The following is an 8313-nucleotide window of genomic DNA, read 5'->3' on the forward strand; positions in this document are numbered from 1 at the left end:
GCGGTGTTTGATATAGGCTGTTGCTCCGAGGCCCAGGCTGGACTAGAACTTGCCGTCCTCCTGTCTCAACCTCTGAATGCTGGGATTATAGGTGTGTGCCCTCCTAGGGCATCTTTAAGTGGATCCCTGGCTTCCCCTTCTCCGGTCTGAGGGTGACGAGCAGTGCTAACAGGCGGTGAAGGAGCTCTGTAAAATGGGAAGCGGGAACCCACTCACCCAGGGGGGCTTGTGGACCAACGCACCCGCAGAAGTCCTCTAAGGCCATACCTCTCAGAAACAAACTTCCCAGAGGTAGGAGCGTACGGGAACCCAGTTTAAAATAGACATTCTATGTCTGAATCCCCTGCACCCGCAAACTCTGAATTTGCGCACAGTATGTCGCTTGTACTTGCAAAGAAGCTCCTTGGGTGATTCTGAGGCTGAAGCCGGCGGGACAGAATGTGATTGTTCGTAATAGTCACTAGGTGGAGCCAAAGCCCAGCGAATGTACCGACCCAGCCGGTCTGCACCCTGAGGCTGCCTTTCCAATAGCCGCCGCCAGATGGCGAGGCCTGTCCTCGCTGGAACAGCAGGCCTTGGAGAATGAGAGCTCTGAAAGGTGAGGCCACTAGTGGTCCCAGCTTGGGTGCTTCCTCCCTCAGAGAGGAGCCTTGTGCCAGGAACAGTGAACTGCTTCCAACTTCATCCTTACAGAAACCCTAAATGGCAGTGGCTAGGCACTTGCTACCCAGACACACGCCTATATTGAGTAGGTGCTCAAAGGCTTTCATCTCTTGTACACAACACACAACACACACACACACACAGAGAGAGAGAGAGAGAGAGAGAGAGAGAGAGAGAGTCTGGCTGGAAAACCTGCAGAGAGCATATTATTTTAAAGAGAGTAACTGATTTTTAAGTGTCTGCTGCATCCATGCCAGTTTAATGGGCACTAACCATGCTATCACTGCTCTGGCTGTCGACTGCAGAATTACAGGACCAAAGAAGGAAGTTACAAGAAAGGCCATCACAGAGTTAACAAACCACCATCTGTACATAGATATGGTGGCTGACGACTGGCTCTGAATCACGGAGGGCTTCCTGAAGGTGTGTTTCAATCTGACTTCAAAAGTACAATACTCTTGGATTGACTTCTGGACTGGGGGGTGGGTGGTCAGGATGTGGAGACTGGTGAGGGGCAGTGGGGATGCTGAAAGTGGACAGATGATAGCAGAGCGGGGAGGACAAGCTGTGACTTCCAGCTGTAAGGGAAACAGTCAACAGACTCAGCTTCCTGCATTGTGCAGACGTGCTGTGTGACCTTGGTCAAACCCTTAACTTCTCTCAAGTCATTCTTCCTATCATCAGCAGAGGGCCCACTGGGTATACCGGGTGTTCTGTGTGACAGCACTTACCACAGTTCCTGGCTCAAAGCAAGCCCCTGGGAATGGTGGGTGTTCTTTCCTTTGTTGCCTCACCCCGGCAGGTCCTTCTTGGTGCCATGGTGGCTGCGGGATGTGATAGTTCAATAAGTACAAGGGCTTCAAAACCAGAGAACTACAAGGACGGATCCTGAGTCTGTGGCCTTGGGTGGGTCATCTTCTCAGTTTCTTCAGCCCTGAATCAGAGGTGCCGGCATCCTCCCACCTGTCTGTCTTCCAGTGTTCAAGCTATTAAACAGGAAGGTAGTAACGGCCATTCATCTGTAAGAATCATCTTGACTGATGGTGAGTGAGCTGCCTCTAGCATTCCCATAGACGTCCCTGAGGCTGTGTTCTCTCTAGGCAGCTCTCTAGGGCTCTTTCTCTTTCCAGGTACTAGCTTTGAAAGGCACCATCCAAACATGCCAAAGCCTTCAAGGACTCCTGCCTGTGGAAAAGTGTTGTCCCCTCCCTGACCAAGAACATTGCTGGGAGACTCATGGTGTTCATCACAAGATGGACTCACTCTGGGATGGAGGATAAAGCTGGAGATGCTCTGGGGAAAGGAAACAGGACAAGAACAGCTGGCTGCAAGGCTCTGAAAGGCTCTGCAAGGCTCACCAAAGCTCAGCAAGGCCCATCCCTCCTGCACCCCTGCCCTCAGGAATTCCTTAGCCCCAGACCTCTTTCCTGGAGCCCTGAAAAGAGGCAGTCCATCAAAGGACATGGCAGACAGGCCTCCTTGCTATACTCCTCCGCCTTGGGAACTCCTGGGGGGGGGGTGAAAGCTGAGCATCAGGGTTTCCTACTCAAGGGGCATGGGTCAGTGGGGTCTTCCCTGCTAGGGTGCCCAGCCTGTCCTAGCCAGTCTAAGAAGGAAGAGCTCCCTGCTCCATAACCCCGAGCTTCCTGACAGCAGCAGGAACAGGGTCCCTTTCTGCATGAATTTCTGGCACCATTGTGAGGATCTCACATCTCTTCTAACTTGTGGTGCCAAAGCAGGAAGTGTTGGCCCCTAATGGAGACAGAAGCCACAGGTGCTCTGTCTAGCACCATGATGGTAACTCACTAGTCTTGAACACCAAGGACTCCTTCCTAGGGCACCCTTAGCTACAAATGATTTTTTTTTAATGTTACTTGAGTTGTACTAAATATTAAAAGATCTCATTGAACTGGGAAGTCTAAGGCTATATTGCTTTTAGGTAAACCTAGATCCAGTCACTGAAGTCTTCTGAGCTCTACCCCCCTCCCCCCGACTTTAAGGCAGATCCCCACATCCCTACCCACATACACTTACACTCAAATTCAATGTGTCGAAGCATGGTGTCACATGCCTGTAATCCCACTACTCAGGAACCGAGGCCAGCTTGGGCTATAAAGAATCAAAGTGAATAAAATATGAGTGGGTTGGGAGTATAACTCAGTGATAGAATACTTGCCTAACCTGTGCAAGATCCTAGGTTCAGTCCCCAGGGCCACAGAAAATTTTAAAAAGTTAACCAATTAGTTAAAAGACTAAATTCTTCATGTGCTCTTGTGCCCATTTTGTATGATGACACGAAGACCTCAAGGCTTCCTCTGGCATGAATGCCTCCTTGGAAGGAGGCGTGGCTTCCATGGGAAGTAGCTATGCTCTTAACAGAGGATAGCAAGGACAGGGCAGGTCCAGGCCACAGCTCTCGGTGAGGTGTTGCCTCCAAACCAACTCAGACAGAGTGCAGCTTAAGGTGGAAACTGTGGGTCTGGTTGGGAGACAGGGAAGTGGCAGGAAGAGGAGGAGCCATTGGGTTGGGCAAGCAATGGAGCAGAACTCAGAAGTTCAAGTGGGGAAGGCAGAAAGGTGGAGGCAGCAAGGATATGAATGGCTCTCTTGTCCTTCCAGCCCAGCAAGGACCTCCAATCTACCTAGCTGGTCCAGTGCAGACTGAACAGGGTTTTGTCTGTCCTCTGCCTCCCTGGGTTCCCTTAAGGAATCCTGCAACTGCACGGCCCCTGTGTCTGTCCTTGGCTTTAGGCTCAATATAATCAATGAGGAGACAAGTAAAGCCTCACTGAAGGAAGAAAGAGAATGAAGCCTCCTTGACGACAGCTTTACTAGAAGCCCCTTCTCAGTTCCAGTCTCCTTCCTCTAGGATTGCAGGAAGGCACTCTAGGGTCTAGTGGGGCCCCCACTTCTAGTGGGGCTAGCCTCAGGTTTCTACCCAGGCTCCTATGGCACCCCATTGGTTCCTCACCCCTACTTCCCAGCTCTGGGCTGCTTAAGAGGAGGCTCTAAGAATTGCTGGAGGGTCTTGTAGCCACAGAAAGGAGTTGAGGTTTTACAGGCAAGTGAGATGAAGTCAGAGCAGGCTGTGCAGAGCAGACGAGACTCTCAGGGTCACCAGCGGGTGGCAGCCTAGAGCTGGTTTTGGCCCACCGGGAATTCCCACGCTCCAGGGGAGTCTTTGCCACTGCCCCTCGAGGGCTGTGTGTTCTGGGCCCTGGAGAAGAGATTGGGGTTTGGTGACTAAGATTATGTCCCTAAGGTGAATCAGAGAGATCAAGACATAGTGACAAAATGGGAGGGAGAGCAAGAGGCTCTCCGTGGCCACGGCTTCCCAAAGTTTCTCAGAGGCCAGCCAAAGTCATATAAATAGGCTTCTTGCAAAGACAAAACAAAGCCAGTCAAAAGGACTTACTGGCTTACTCGGTAAATGTTCAAATGCAGGATGTTTACAAGGATGGAAGGATGGATAGCCTAGTGGGGTCAGGGAAGAGAAAGCAGAGGGGGTCGCCCTCTCTCCTCTATTCTTGACTCCACTGCCATCTTTGTGTCACTTCCACTTCAGGCAGGCTCTGGTTTTCTTCAGCTACTCTGTACTACACCAGCTTCACTTACAGCTGAGAGGCAGGTGCATCCCAGAGCCCAGTGAATGTCCCTGAATTACTGGCTGGTTTTGGTGGATACTTAAAGGCCAGCTCTGAGTTCTGCCTTGCCAAGGTCTATGCCAGTCAGCCACTGTAGTTCTGGGAGGGGGCCACATCTACTGAACCCCACAGGCCTAAACTAAAGACCAGGTTCTGGGAAGGCACAGGTGACAGCTGTCCACCCCTCCAAAGGTTTGGTCAATTGCACTGGCACTGTGAAGGAAGACCAACTGTCCTGCATAACTGTGTTTCTACCTCTTTAATCTCTTCTCCGAGTCCTGCTAAGTTTATCTAATTCCAGGAACAGTGAGCTCCCCAGACTTCCACCCTTTGACTGGAAGTGACCTGCCCTTCTCAAGCACAAACACTCTTCTCCTAAACAAGAGACAAATTGCCTTTAATAATGGTGCCCTGGAGCCAACAGGACCCAGTACCAGACCTGAGATAGTCATCAGCCAGACCATTACTGGACCAAGAATGCTTGGCTATGCACTTTCCTCACCCTCCACTTTGGTTCTGCCTCCGTATACCCTGAAGCTGCGGTAACAATCCAAAGCCAGGGATCAGGGCTTTGGTACTTACTCCATCCCAGTGTGGCTATCCTGGGTAAAAATCACTTGTTTGCTTCGCTACCAGCCATCTTTTTCTGATTGAACTCTTGGCTGACCCTGGTTAGGTACCTTTGGCCAAGGACTCCAGGAAACAATTCCTATCCCTGCGGAGACACAATCTTTGCCCTAATTCCATTGGAACCTAGTGCTATTCAGCATCTGGAACAGTGTGCATAAAAGAATTCTTGAGTGGGTGAGTGAAATAGTGAATGGATGAATGAATGAATGAATGAATGAATGAACAAAATGCTTGCTATAGCCTGACACCAGACAATTGCAGCCTGGGTACTTTTCTAGGATTATGGTGTCACTAGTTACTCTTCTATTACTGTGAAGAGACACCGTGTGCTAGGCACTGATAAAAAAGAAAGCCCTAAATTAGGGTCTTGTTTATGGTTTCAGAGGGTGAGTCTGTGACCATCATGGCAGGGAGCATGGCAGCACGCAGGCCGGCACGGTGCTGGGGCAGTAGCTGAGAACTTACATCGTATTCACGATTTGGAGGCAGAGAGAGAAATCACTCCAGCAAGTTATCGAGCAAACACAAATAGGCCTAACACGGGCTTTTGAAATCTCAACTCCACCCCACCAACAATGACACACTTCCTCCAACAAGGCCATACCTCCGAATCTTTCCCAAAACAGTTCTACCAACTAGGGACCAATCATTCAAATATGTGAGCCTATGGAGGCCATTCTCATTCAAGCCACCACATATGTAACAAATTTCTACAAATAAGGTGACTTTGGGTAACTGAAGTTCATCTTTTCCCAACTCTAGATGCTGAAGCCCACTCAGGCACCTGCAGGGCCACACAATTCCCAGGAAGGCCCCAGAAGAAATCTTCCTAACCTCTTCCAGCTGCTGGTGGCCAACAAACTCCCATGGAATGCTGTCCTCTGGGTATGGCATGGCTGTTTTGAAATCAGAGCAGCTGTGAATACCTGCACAGGACCCTCACAAGCTTGGGCTGAATAACATTTCGGAAGGCTCACAGGGCATACATGGCGTTTGTACAAGGGTTCGGGAGTGACTCATGAGGCTGCATGTGAAACGCTGGAGTCCTTGCCTCTCCCTGAGGGTTACATAAATAGGTTATGAAAGTTGGCCATAGGGGATGTTTCTCTGGTTATAGAGCTCCTCAAAAGTTGCTCATTTTCCCACTCTGTACCCCCTCATGCTTCTAGAAAGAACCCTAGTTAGAGCCGGCTTGATGGTTCCATGGGTAAAGGCACTTGCTACCAAGCCTGATGTCCTGAGTTTGATCCCTAGAAACCACATAGTAGATGAAAACCAACCCTCACAAGTTTCATCCAGGGACTTAAACAAGAAAATTTCCTTCCCTCTGTAACAGGAACCCCAACGCTCTGCTGTTTGGGCTTCACGTCTTCCTAAGGCTTTTGTGGGAAAGGTTGAAACTGAAACCAGGTGTCATGAGAATTTCAATCTGGCCTCACCTCTGTTCCCTCGGGTCCTTATCTCTGTAGAAAGAATTCAGAGATTCACAGAGTGTGGTGAAGAAGACGTAGTTTATTGCAAAGGAAATGAAAGCTTGCTTATGAGCAGTGAGAACGAATGACTGGAGACACCAATGCACCGATGCATTTATAGGGAGACTTTACGTTGTTTCTAAAGGCTCTGGAATAGTTAGTTTTCCCCAAGTGATTGACAGGCCCATTTGGTTTGACTTTTTGGAGAAGATAATGGGATATGAAGTGTTCATCTGAACTCATAAGCATTGTGCAAGGTTTGCGGCTCCTGGAAGTATGTTTAGCTAATTATTAGTTAATAACGACCAGGCAGTTCTGGTACTTAATCCTGGGAGATGATTCAGGTCGCATTCCTCCTATCAGTAACATCCTACAGTTCTGGTCCTTCTCTCTACAAATGTACGTAGGAGGGAGGGGTCAAGCCCTAATGTCCTTCAAGGTGGCTAGCTATGTGACATAGTAAGTGACATGTGGGCCAAAGCAACAACCATGAATCCCTGGCCAGGTGGCAGAGAGTAGCAAAATCTTGTCTGAGAGGGACAACCTGGACTCAGCCAGTGGCTGTCACATGGAAAGTAGCACCCATCGTTGCCAGGTCTAGGAATTTTTTTTTTTTTAACAAAACCAGAAAGTCTGATTTTTACATAAGGCTTCCCAAATTTCAAAATGCTATTCAGCCCACAAGCCACGAGTTTGCAACCCCTGTTTAAGTGAGACAACTTTTTCCACTTTTCACTATTCGCTCTCCAACTTGGCTCTCTGGCTGTCCACAAGACTTGTTGGCCAGAAGCCAAATGGGGCTGGGCCAGCAGGCAATCCCCACTCCCCAGAGGTCTGCCCCTCCCCATCTCCACCAAAGCCTGGGCTGTCCACTCAGATGGCCCAGTTCTCTCCTACAGATCCTGGTCCCAAGGGACTCCTTGCAGCTGACCCTGGCAAGCCCATTCTACAGCCTGCTGGGCAAGCCTGAACTTGTCAGAAGCCCACTGAGACCCAAGCCACTGAGCTTTTCCAAGCCCTGGGATAGAAAGCTCACTCTTCATGATCTCCAAGACCCTTCAGGCAGGATGATGCTGGTTATCTCAGCACATGACCTAGTTCCTTTAATTAGTCCCAGCTCACCCTAATCCCACCTCCTTTTTCTCAAGCTTGTCCTTGATGACCCCTTGGGCAGGATAGCCTCTACCTTTAAGATAGGGCAAACTTCCTTTTCTGATAAATATTACTGGAAATGTCTTAACTGCTCTCACCCTGCTCCCCCTGTGCTCTTTCAGAAAATCACTTCTTCCAAGAAGCTTTTCTGGAATATCCATATTAGTTGGGGGAGGGGGCAGCAAGATCAGACTCGATTGTCTTTCCCAAGAAAGATGACATTTCTCTGGGGAGAGCACTGTGTTCTTCGTTGTATTGTGTTCTACCGAGGACTACCACTGAAACCAAGCAAATGCTTACATTGGGAAAGGAAGGAAGGAAGGAAGGAAGGAAGGAAGGAAGGAAGGAAGGAAGGAAGGAAGGAAGGGAAGTCAACTAGATTCTATTAGCTTGTATCTGATTCTTTCTACCTCTATTGATTTCCTCTCTTGTGTCTCCATGGCTGATTATCCAAAATTTCTGCTTTGGACCATCAATAAAGGTCGGGGGTCTCTTATTTCTAACCATCACTTTTCTGACCTCTGTCTCTGGGAGCTCAGTGTCCTGTTCTGGATATCCCTTCAAAGACAAGGCTACCATCCAGTCTCTAAACAGCAAGAGCCTACAAGGAGCTAGCATCATTTGTTTAGTGCCAGCGGTCCTTAGCTGTGCTCCTGGAAAGGAGCTTGTAGAAGAAGCCGGGTGTACAGGAGGAGTGGTGGAGAAGGCCACCAGCTAGCGAGCTAGGAGACCCTGGGTATCTGGAGGCAGAA

This window comes from Psammomys obesus, unplaced genomic scaffold (assembly GCF_907164565.1).
Source record: "Psammomys obesus unplaced genomic scaffold, mPsaObe1.curated_primary_1811, whole genome shotgun sequence".
Lineage (NCBI taxonomy): Eukaryota > Metazoa > Chordata > Mammalia > Rodentia > Muridae > Psammomys > Psammomys obesus.